We start from the raw sequence: 13,223 nt of genomic DNA, 5'->3' as shown, positions 1-13,223 counted from the left end.
GGGGGGGGGAGGAAAAGGAAAAAAAAAAAAAGAACAGAAAAACCAGCTGACAACAAATCAAGCCCAAACTTTTTTCTCAAAATGGGGAATGATACAAAAAAATTGCTTTTCTTTTTTGATCAGTTCAACAGCTGGTCAGAAACCTTTCACTCAAAAATCTTAACAGAAAATACAGGCAAAATATTTTCTATTGAGTCTAAGCACAAAGGAGTCATTTGAACTCTTGGTCTGATCTCAACATGCTCCATAGCCTTCAATTTCATCCATTCACTTCTTCACCAAACACAATGAGAGATATTCAGCTAAAGCTTCTGCTTCCTGAAAGCCATCCAGTTTTGAGAACATCAAAAGGTGCTGATTCCTCCCTTGCTCATTTCCTCCAAGAGATAACTACCAATTTCACAACAGGCCCTAATTTTCTGTTCACTTACACAAAAATGAGAAACACTAGATCATATAGCTCCAACCAGCAGAGGGCACAAACATACACCTATACAATCCAGTCCATTATATCAAAATTATTAGCACATTTCAGAGACATCCATCACCAGGGCCATTTATTATTTATCCAGCTCTGGAAGGATTATCAGCCCTCAGCTGCAGTTGAGATCATCAGAGGTATTCTTCCTCCATCTATCTGACTGAAGAGCAATGGAAATCCTGGCTGGGCTTTCTGACTGTGGGAACCATGCCAGGTGACCTCACTTGATGCTTCCAACAACCCTATTTATGTAACCACACAGCCGCCTTCTGCCTTGGGGCAGCTGGCCAGGAAGCTGATGGGTAGTCTGGAATTACAGTAAGTTTGGATATGAGGTATGATTTTTATTAGGAATTGGGAGTGTCATCTTATGGCTGAAATAAACAGAGCTGCATATTATGGCCAAAGTGAAAAGTTTACAAAGCCTAATATTCTAGATGGTCACCAGAGAAATCAAAGTCTTAGATTTTCAAGAGAGACAAGAAACAAAGATCTGACTTAAATTCAACGAGCATGAATTTGCTGCTTCTCCTTGCTAAGTCCCAACCTGAACAGACAAACTCAATATTTAGCTTGAAACTTCAAATACCAACCAGGGGAGAATGGAACTGGCATTTATATGGTAACTTGAGCTTTCTCTGATATTTAAGGCAGACTCAGTAAGGAAAAATTCTCTTAGTGAGGAAAAAAAGCTTGAACAGATTCCCTGTGATTCACTGTGTTCCTTGCTCCATCTGTTTCCCTTAATATTAAATGTAGCTACACATTAACCTCACATTTTAAGAATGAATTATGAAGGCTATAGCCAGCTTTATACTCTGCAATGAAAAGGCTCCATAAGGCTAAACTAAAAGAAGTTAACACTTCTAAGTGGTGTCTTTCAGCATAAACCTGTCAAACTCACCCAGCAGTACAACCCTGGAACACTAACCTGCTTTAATATGCAATAAGCTGCATCAACTGTTTGCTTCTCTTGTCATGTCATTTCTTGGCTTTTTCTTTATTTTTCCCCCAATCCTTATTTTCCACTTGTCACCCAGACCTCAGGCCCAAGTCTTTCACCAGCCCTTCAAGTCACAAAACTCCACTGCCAGGAGCTATTGCCTCTCTGTTTGCCCCCAATACATCCAAGCCCAGGTTGAAGCCCTCTCAGCCACTGGCAGCTGGAAGGTGCTGTGAAAGCAGTGGTCATCCTTTCTCAACTTAAGTCAGCCAGGGCAAGCCAGACCTGACACAAGCTGTTAGGGAAGGAGAAGAGTCACTCAGCTGCTTTGCAGCACAGCAGAACCCTCTGGAGAGGTTACACCAGAGGCAGAAGCTTGCAGCTGGGATTTTTTAACAGCCTCCTCTGCTATGCAGGGGGGTATTGCTTCTAGCACAGCCCTGACCATCCAAGGCCACCCTGTCTTCTCAAGACTGCTTCTCTAACTTATGCAAGCCTAGAAACCCCCCCACACCACTAGCTAGAGTAGGAGGTAATTCTATGTCATTTAGGGATTTTCTGCACCAAAAAAATCTCATTGTTTGGTGATTAAATGAAGATTTGGGCTCATCCTTAATTTTCAGAGGAAACATCCTGTCTCTGATACTGTATGGTTCTCACCAATCCAGTGCAATGAAGCACAATGCAATAACACATAGGGACCTTCCCTCTAACCAAACCATTGTATGATGATTCTATGATGGGAGTGAGTGAAAACAGAAAGCCAAATTGTGCTCACCCTTGCATACCTCCTAATGATATTGGGAAATAAGTTGAGTCTTGGTAAGCAGAGTTTCAGTTGCGATGCAAAACTTTTGTCATTTGAGCTACCCTACAAATAGACCCACCAAGCAAGTTCTCATTGTCATTAGTATTGGTGGCACAGTTAATCATGGTGAGCTTCATCTCTCAACTTCAGGCATCTGATGTGGCCATCTAAGTTTCTAGAGTTAATGAACAGAATCACACACTTCCAGGACATATCTCAGCACCTCTGTTAGACCAGACAACTCATGCTTTCTGGATATCATAGGACTTGAGATAGCTTGCTCAGAATTAAATTTCTGTGTCTTTGCTGTAGATGCTTACAGTTAAATGAGATAAATCCTGCTCTGGCTGCCTCTGAGATTTTAAAGAAGTACTCTGATCAGCCCTCTATCTGTGCCGTTATAATTAAATGGTTAAAGTATCATGGGCTGATATCCCTGGCTCCTTGGAAACTTAGGAATTTAAGGTTCTACCCAGGGCTTTTCATATCTGCCCTGTCTAATGCCCATTCCAAGAAAAAACCCAAATCGCCAGGATCAACTTCTTCATAATAATTTGTGTAGGAGAAAGTATTTCTGTGTATTAAGTTTAAATTAATGCCACTATTAGGCTGCTATTGCTTTCTCCTAACTCTTGTCATACAACACAATTATTATTGTTTTGGCAACATCTTCCCCAGAACTTGAACCAACAAAGTACCCAGCCTTTGACCAGAGCCCAGTAGCTGTCTGCCATCTCATCACAGCTGCTGCTTATGGAAATTATTAGCTAATTTGTCAATTGACATCCTCCCAGTTTTATTGTTTTGTTAAGAAGCTTATCATGAAATCTGTCAGACAATCCAGAAAGACTTCATTAGCATAGCACTAATAATTTGAACACTTCAGATGAATAATAAAATACAAGACAAATTTCTTACCACACATTTTTCCTACATCCTTCCTGGAGTGCCAAAGCCCAAGACGATACCTCACAAATCTGTTTTCCTTCTTCTCCCTGGAGACTGTATCTAATTGTATCTAATTTTGATAAAGAAAACATTCCTAGAAATAAGGCTAGAAATTAGAAGAAACATCCTAATTTATCACTACTCTGAGAGTCAATCCAAACCAGTCCTACAGTAGTCTTGGAAGATATCGATCAGAAGAGTTAACATTCCTGCAGAACTATTGTGCAAGTACATCTTCTTTGTCTCCAGTGTGCTACTGGCTCAGATTTATGTGGATTTTCCTGATCAGGATGGCACCAGCTGGCCTATAAATTTATTTATTTCACTTTTAAAATAATTAAATGTATTTTATAGACATTAGATTTGAGGGGTATCTCATTAGTTTTGAGATATTCAAAACACAACTCAACTAGGCACTGACCACTCTGTTATAGCTCTGAAATTAGCCTTGCTTGAAATAGAAGGTTGGCCAAGATGACCTCCACGGTTCCCTTTTAAAGTAAATTTTACTATGAGTCTTTATGGCCAAGAGTAGTTTTATAACTTTACAACATATAGGCAAATGAAGTCCTGCATCTGCAACAGACTAACTCCACGAAGCAGCAATGAGCACCTTTTAAAAGCAAGTGTGCTGGTGGACAAAAGCTGAACACATGCCAGCAGTGCATCCTTGCAGTGATGAAGGTTAACTACATAGCAACCAAGGAAGTAGAAATCAGGTCAAAGAAGTTGCCTCTTACCCTCTGTTCACCACACTGGGACTACTGTGTCCTGTTTTGGGTTCCCCAGTTATCGTAGGTGAAAAAATAGCTTATATTGTGAATGCTAACAGGCAACAGATAACTGGTTGCATGTGTGTGGGCTGGTGACCATCTGAAATTGAACTTTTAAACTCAAGTGCAATTCTGCTACTTGCTAGTTGAAATCAATAAGGAATGAGCATAACTTTACATAGCACATGCGGTAAACAGAAGTGGTCCAATCCTGAATTCTCCTATTAATAAAGAGACATAAGACAGAACCTTGAATCAAGAGGCCATTCATGTGTCTTTGTTCTGTACATACACTACAAAACACAGGGACCTAACTTCCAGAAAGAAGAGTTGCCACTCAAAATAAAGTTTTTTTCAAAAAGAAGTGTCTTGGAAAGAACAAGATTGAGATCTTGATTGAAGTAAAGATCCTAGAAGTGGAAAAAAAATCCTGGAGGTCCAGGGACCTTGACCACCAACTCTCCAGGCTAGCACATGCAAGGAGCTGCATAGCAGGAATTGAACCTTCACAGAACAGCAGTGATATCCCTGTTGGGAAGCGAAGTTGAGATCTAGGGATTGTAACATTGGGTTGGATGAAACAAGGGAGTGATTGAGTGCATGAAATAATCAAGAATAAGAGCTCTACTGTTGTTGGTTATTAAATAAATCCCAGCTGAAGGAGCTTGGTTTGCAGAAGAGAAGGGATCTGATTGCTGCTTCTCACTGCCTATTGGGAGACTATAGAGAAGAGGGAGCCAGGACTTTCCTCAGAAGTGCACAGCAGATGAGAAGCAGCAGTCACATAAGGTAAAAAGTCAAATTTGACTTAGATATAAAGAAAAAATCTTCCCCTGAGAATATTTCAGCACTGAATAAGGTTGGCCATAGAGCTACGGAAGAAGTATTCAAAGTTCAAGTGGACAAGGCCCTGAGCAACCCAGTCTAGCTCTGAGTTCAACCTCTGAAACTCACTCTACTTTGACAGGTGGTTGGACCTCCAAAGGTCCCTTCCAACCCAAATTACTCTAGTAATTGCATAGTAATTTAAATGTACAACCATCACACATAATGTTATAAATAACATAAAATACCAATAACAAAATGTGACATAAAGCCTATGAGACATAAAACTTTATCAATAAGCTTAAAACAGAAACTACAGCATATGCAGAATTTCCACTCGCTATAATTGATGACAGTACAACACACTGGAGGAAAGCTTGTGTATCAGACTTCAACACACACGAGATGCTTCTCCATCTCTTCTCCTCAGCCCCATCTCAGCAGGGCACACTAGTATATGCTACACAGAGCCACATGGCATGTTTGCAAAGACCTCCTCCTTATCCCTGAGAAGGGATGGTCTTATACAAATAGTACTACACAATTTCACATTAAGTTACCCTCCAGGGTTGGAATTGATCATCTTCCAGATCTGTATAAGACAATTTCATTTTTTTTATTTAATATTTGATACAAACACCACTCTCCTTTGCTTTATGAAAAAAACCTCATCCAAGTGTGACTAAGTTCAGTTCATAGATCGACAAACTTGAATCTGCCTGCTTGGAGGACAACAGGACACAAACTTTTGATGAGACCTACCAAGAAATCTTAAGTTTTTCCTTTGATTTATTTCTTTGGGCCAAACAATAAAATGAGCAATGCACTTTGAGCAAGCATAGAAATAATTTCCAGAACTCTCAGGGTACAAATGAAGCACCACCCTGCCAGCAAGCTCTTTTTCTCTAAACCAAGACCAAATCAGATTACAAGCTTTCCTACACGATGAGACAAAGCATAAAGGTGCATTAATGAAAAGGTGATGCAAGATACAAGGTACTAAGCAAATAAAAGTCACTGTTGTATCATTATGTTGGTACAGCTACTGGTTATCATAAAACATCTCCTTACTAGGTACTCACTGGCATGACTGGCTTAACCCCTAGCTCATACGCAACACACAAAGGAAAAGAAGACCATAAAAGCTAAAACCACCACTTCTATTATATATGGTTGCCAATACTTTAATGCTAATAGAGATGTGCTTACTCATGCCAAGGGTGAATCTGCCTCAAGGTTTCCTTCAATTATGAGCCATTTCTATATATTACTAATCGTTACATGTGGATAAGTATGGGTCAAGTTATTCTTCTAGATTATTTTAATACAATAACAGTTGTTCAGTCTACAGGATGTACTATATATTTATCTGGCTCAGAGACTTTAAATGCCTTCTTTCCAAAGCAAGAGACCCAGGAAAGGAGTTCTGAAATACAGACAGTGCAGATTTGATTAAAAGTACTGTTTTTTCCAATGACTACAACCAAATATTCTGTACTCCATAGGTAGATCCATATAAAAAAAACCCTAACATATACAAGCATCATATAATTTAAGCAAGATTAGAATATAAATACACCCCTCACACTAACAAAAGGAAAAGATTTCAAAAGCAGAGTAATTCTTTGTCCAACTCCTCTTGAAAGTGAAACAGATTTTTCCCAAGCCAACTGTTGCTCCTTCAGAAGCCTGATTAGACAGTTACACTGCCAAGAGAGAAACAGACATAATTCAAATTTCTGATAACGATATGTCAGTAGATAAATCTTAGAGTCCCAAAGTCACTGCTGGCATAGACCTCCATGATTATTTTTGTCTCAGTAGAACTGTACTCCCCTACTTAAACTCTGCTTAACTAATTAAGCCAGATTGTGCGTCAGCAGCATAAATCAAAGCACTCCTTGTGATGCTAAACATGATGCCTGGACAAGACTGGCATAAAAGCAAGCTTTTTCTTCCTCTGGAGAGAACCTTCAACACCAAAAAAACCTTTACTCAGTGCAAAAGCAAAAAGCTGACTGAACTAAAATATTTATGCAGTGAGCCCCAAACTTCTCTGGATAAAAGATTCTTTTGAATGACATCATCATGACATCATCATGACATGGTTTCAGTTCAATATCAAGAAGCTAAAAATCCTCCAAAACAGAAAGGTTTCCAGAATTTTTAAGTGTGTGTATCTCCTAATCCTGAATGTCTTGAATCAGGCTAAGATGCCACCCAGGTAATATCAATCACTCAGAATCGGTGACTACAGACATGTGGATGCAAAGGTGGAGTAATCTCATGCTTTCACATCATATAAGCCTATTACAAAAAGACAGATGGACTCTGAAGGGGGCTTGCTGCTGGAGAGACTCAGTGATGTTTTCCACTCTGCTTTTTAAGAGCTACTTGTAAAAGGTAGTTTTTTCTCCAAAGAAAAATGAAATTGTAGCCCGATTTAGATGGTTAGTTCATAATTATGTTTCTTAGGGAAAATGGATTTGTACAGTAAATAATACAGGAGCTGAAATGCTGAAGCATTGGTTGTTGGGTTTTTTATCATTTATAGCAAAATGGACAAGAAATAGACCGTCTTTGAAAGCATCCTTACTTTTACTAAGACACCTGGTGTCTTGCTTTATTATTTTCTATTTGAATTACATCCAGTGAAAAGCAAGATGCTTTACAAGCAAGTTATTGAACCAGGGTACAGGGCCTTGACTGAGGTCAAGGTACTTTAAAATTTTCAAAGGTACCTAATTAAATCAATTAGCTCTAAGCAATCTTTCATCAGTCATTGCAGGCTTGAAACACCTGGGAGACTTTGAAGCCTTCAGAAAGAACTTGGGCAGTTTGAAATCTCAACCTTTTTGTCTTTCACTGGCTTTTAGACTCTTGGATGCTTGAAACAATTTTGAAGACTGATCCTACTGATACCCTTAAACACTCAAAGTGCAACAGAGACATCAGGCTCTCAGAAATGCATCCTTTATTTTCTCTGTACCACAGTTCCCTATTTGTAATCTGAGGGCAGTGGCAGGTTAAGCCTATCCCCATAGGCCAAGATGACCATACCTACAGTAATGGTTATTAGACATAGAGGTTATACAGGGACAGTGGGTTTGACCAAGACAAAAAGCCTCCTGATTCATCCTGATGCTTTCAGTCCAAGGCAAAAAATTCTGACCTAACCGTGAAAGTGAATGGGCAAGACTGTCTGCTGCAGGTGTCTAACAGACACTATACCTCACTCCCCCTCCTTGCTTCAAAAGTAGTCACAGTTCAGCAGCCCTGCACAGACCAAGAGCCTGCATAGGCCCCAGTGAAATTACTGATGCTACTCTAGTACACAGAGAGTAGTGGATTAGCATACTAGAGAACATGTTAATTAAGCAAGGTAAGGATGGATGCTGGTCTTCTCTTATTTTCTTTTCCCATCTTCAGTAGGGTTACCCAAGAAGCAAGATGAGACGCAAGCCACGAACATTCCTAGTTCAGCTCCTAGAAGGCAGAGAAGTTATGGTTCAGGAAAGGTACAGGGGAAACATAGCATTCCAGACCAACAAGAGAAGCTATAGTCAGGGCATATGCCAAGAAACCTAGGTTTTTTTCTTTATCTCCAGGAGCCTTCCACATCAATCTTCATTCCGTTCCAGGTTCTATGGATGGCAATGTGACTTTGAAAGCAGGATGTCAAATCCTCCCTCTTCCAGTTAAAGACAGACATTTTCAGAAGTCAAAGTCATGGATTTTTCAGCCTCCTTTACATGTTTACCTTGCATGCAAGATGCTCAGGCATATGATATTTACCTCCCTTAATTTCCTCCCATCTAGCTGGCCTGTCATTCAAGGGGGTGATTAGTTCAGCAAAAGAAAGAAGGGCAGTCCAATCTGCCTGAAGAGGGGTGATGGAAAATGTAGTGTTTGCTGACAAGAGCAGCAGGACAAGGGTCACATATTGGTAGAAGTGATGAAAGGTCCTGCAGGTCTATTCAGTCTGGCTGTTGCTATGAGAGTGAAGAGATTTGCTGGACGTGAAGCAGGGAGAGGACACAAATGCTGTTTTGTTCCCTATCAGTTACAGATTCTGGTCACTTGTGTAAGATAATACTCGGCCAACTTCTTTTGGGCTCATTACAGCTCTTAGGTTACAGCTTGGCAGCGCAGTTCTGCCTCTCTTTCAACATGGAAAACACACTGCCTTCTGCCTCTAACATCAGCACACAGTTGTAAAGGGCAGATTTTAATCTTTGAATTTACATCAGTGGTACTATCAGCTCCACTCAGGTAACTCAGGTTTCTCATCTGTGTGGAATGGAAAGAAGACCATCTTTCACACATGTACTAGCCTGTAATCTCCAGGAGTGCTCATCCCTTCTGAACCAACACAGTCTGAGCCTCCTTTTCTGCTGATGAGAAAGTATCTTAGCACCACTGTTCTCATCAGGGCTTGTGCTGGGTCATCTCCAGCCATGTGCTGCAGTGCTGGATGCTTTCTACTGAAAAAAATTACAGGTATGTCAGGCAGGGAATAAGTACTTTATTCACTTTACGCCAATGAAATAAACAGGTTGTAACTGTATAAAATGGATGAGTTTCTGGTGCTGTTTAACTATGGTCTAAAAGTTTGCTCCTACTGCAATTAGCTAGACTTTGGCTCTTGTTTTCAGGATAACAGCATCAGAACCATTCCCCAGAGCACTGCTCCAGAAATTAATTGTATTTCAATAGTGATGATATTTTTATGATAGCTAAGCAAACAACTTGCTGAAGTACAGCCCAAACACTATAATACTGAGAACACCATATTAAGTAATACGTTTAATCAGTGATAAATAAGTGAAAATTGCAAAGACATAAGCTCCACCTCTCTATTCTGCTCTTGTGAGGCACTCTGGAGTACTACATCCAGTTTTGAGCATCCAGTACAAGACAGTAAGGACATAGGGAAGGTGAGAGCCTTTGCTTCATTGGCATTATCCAGTCAAGGAAACTTTCAGTGTAAAGGGGATATTAAATAAGGGAGGAAGTAATAAAACAAGAACATGCAGACACACAAACCAGGGGCACAAGAGATAGAAGCATTTACAAAAATCAAGTCTTAAGCCACTAATTGACAGGCCATCAAGAAACTCCAGACACAGTTTTGGAGAGCACCAGCCTGTGCATTTAACTGATGAGACAGGGGAAATAAGAGGAACAGAAGTATTCAGGATATCTAAAGCGGGCCTGTGGGACTGTGCAAAACCTAAGGAACATTCTGAGTAAGGGGGGGCAGGTCAAAACAAAGTGGGGGAAAAATGGACAGAAAAGAATATAAAAAGGGGCCAGACATATAAAACATCACTGGTCAGTACATTTGCCTGACCAAGTCCTGCAACCAACCACTACAGCCTGTCCTATCTTATTATTAAAGTCCTTCCTAACTGTCTTTATGTACAAACTCACAATCTATTCCATGTGTGTGAATGCTGTAAGGACAAGGTGCCAGCAACTGGGGACACTTTCACAAAAGGACACAGGACTAGCAACTGAAGCAAGATGGGGCTGCAGGCACCATGGGGCTGTGGTCCCAGCTGCTGGGGTGGGAGAGGGTCTCAGCCCAGCCATTGTGATAGGACTGGGCACAGCTGCTGGTGCGACTGGGGTGAGGGAAGGACTCAGCACTGGCAGCAAGAGCAGGACAGTGGATCACAGCCTGCATGTTTGAGCAAGGTTGGACTAGAAGTTTCCAGAAATCTCTTGCCACCTAAATCTTTTTATGATTTATCTTACACCACTGGATTCAATGAAGCTACACTGGAATAAGCTACAGTAGTAACAGTTTCTCATCTTCCAAGAGGTCAATAGGAACCAAGAATGGTTCTTTAACCAAAAATCATTAGCTTGTCATTATGAACTTCACAAAAGTGAAGTCCAAAACTTCACTTCCAGGTAAGTACAAGGTGTGCCTACACTGCCCATTTCTTGACTAATCTTATCTTCTTTTATGATGAGATGACCTGCTGGTGGACAAGGGGAAGGCTGTGGATATTGTCTACCTGGACTTTAGTAAGGCCTCTGGCATCACCTCCCACAGCATCCTCCTGGAGAAGCTGGCTGGGCATGGCTTGGACAGGCATACACTTTACTGGGTTAAAAACTGGCTGGATGGCCGAGCACAGAGAGTTGTGGTGAATGGAGCTAAATCCAGTTTGTGACCAGTCACAAGTGGTGCTCCCTAGGGCTCAGTTTTGGGGCCAGTCCTGTTTAACATCTTTATCAATGACCTGGATGAGGCGATTGAGTGCTCCCTCAGCAAGTTTGCAGATAACACTAAGTTGGGAGGGAGTGTTGATCTGCCTGAGGGTAGGAAGGGTCTGCAGAGGGACCTGGATAGACTGAATCCATGGGCTGAGGCCAACTGTATGAGCTTCAACAAGGCCAAGTGCCGGGTCCTGCACTTCGGTTGCAATAACCCCATGCAGCGCTACAGGCTTGGGGACGAGTGGCTGGAAAGCTGCCAGGCAGAAAAGGACCTGGGGATGCTGGTGGACAGCAGGATGACCATGAGCCAGCAATGTGCCCTTGCGGCCAAGAAGGCCAATGGCATCCTGGGGTGTATCAGAAGGGGTGTGGTTAGTAGGTGGAGAGAGGTTCTCCTTCCCCTCTACTCTGCCCTGGTGAGACCGCATCTGGAATACTGTGTTCAATTCTGGGCCCTTCAGTTCAAGGACGGGGGATTGCTTGAAAGAGCCCAGCACAGGGCCACAAAGATGATTGAGGGAGTGGAGCATCTCCTTTATGAGGAGCGGCTGAGGGAGCTGGGTCTCTTTAGCTTGGAGAAGAGGAGACTGAGGGGTGACCTCATTAATGGTTATAAATTTGTAAAGGGCGAGTGTCAGGAGGAAGGAGCCAGTCTCTTCTCAGTGACATCCAGTGATAGGACAAGGGGCAATGGGAGCAAGCTGGAGCATAGGAGGTTCAATCTGAACATAAGGAAAAAGTTTTTTACTGTAAGGGTGACAGAGCACTGGACCAGGCTGCCCAGAGAGGTTGTGGAGTCTCCTTCTCTGGAGACATTCAAAACCCGCCTGGAGGCGTTCCTGTGCGACTTAGTCTAGGTGATCCTGCTCTGACAGGGGGATTGGACTGGATGATCTTTCAAGGTCCCTTCCAACTCCTAATATTCTGTGATTCTGTGATTTCATATGCCCCTGCTTTGCTCCAAAGTCCTCATCCCCCTTCTTGTACCTCAGTCAACCTCTCTGCATACGTAAGAGTTTATCCCCAGACTTCAGAAAGAAGCAGAATCATTTGCTTTGTGAACACGACAAAGAAAATATAGTTCATTCTGGTGCATACCGCTGAGGTTGGATAGGCACCAACTGAATGAAACTCTTGACACCCTGATATGGTTATAATAATATTCAATGGAACTAAGATTTTGGGGGCTATTGTTTCCCCTCTCTGAAGAACTTCAAGTTTCAGTCACCCAGAATATTTCACAGTTCTGTGCCATCTGTAAAGTATTTTCAGCTTTAAAAAATTGAGAATAACAGACATAACTCAACTTACTTTAACATTACCTGTAACACTGCTACCAAAAAAAAATTGCTTTGAAGTTTACTTCCCTTTTCATACACATATACTTACTGATAACAGACCTATAAGAAGATGAACCATGTGTCTACATTTAGTATTTTGGAAAGGTAAGTAGGGCAAGACATTTGTTTTCTAACCTCAAACTGATTTTTTTTTTCCGGAGAAAAAGCTCAAATATTCTGTTTTAGCAAATTTCACATTAAAAAAAATATTTTCCTAATGCCCTCAAATGTCAGTTCCTGAGGCAAATCTGAACAAGTTTAGATGCATAAATACAACTTAAAACATTTATTAAGGACCATACTTAAGAATAAAATAGAAGACTTTTTGGATTAACCCAAGGCAGTAAGTGGGACATGTTTTCTGTAAGAACTTTTCTCCTCTCAGATGGACTGTAGCAATGTATATATTTTTATAGAGACATAAAAATATACACATACTAGAGCAGCATTTAAGGAAAAAACAATTGACAATATAAAGCAAAGGTAATATCACATTCTAAACTTTTTCTGAGTCCTTGTTATAAGGCAAATCATCTTTCCTGGGCAGTACTATGGCATCAGTGAGAAAGGCAACAAATTTCTCTGCTGAACACATTACAGCAGAATTGGTATAGCTGCAGACACATAGGTGTAAACCTTCTATTCCTGGGTCTCTCCTGAATGACTAACCCAGTTCTGAAGCCCTTCAGGCCTCAAAGAGGTAGCAGTACATAATATATTACTTCATGCACTGCTATCTTTGGAGAACAGTTTTACTCAGCATGAGTAAAAGCAGTAGAATACACCCTTTAATTAAAGCTATTTCTCTCCGGATGGCCACTTGACTCCTCATATTAACCACTTTTAGAGTCATATTCTAGCCTGCAAGCAACAC

This window comes from Mesitornis unicolor, unplaced genomic scaffold (assembly GCF_000695765.1).
Source record: "Mesitornis unicolor isolate BGI_N332 unplaced genomic scaffold, ASM69576v1 scaffold8865, whole genome shotgun sequence".
Lineage (NCBI taxonomy): Eukaryota > Metazoa > Chordata > Aves > Mesitornithiformes > Mesitornithidae > Mesitornis > Mesitornis unicolor.
This window is presented reverse-complemented; position numbering follows the sequence as displayed.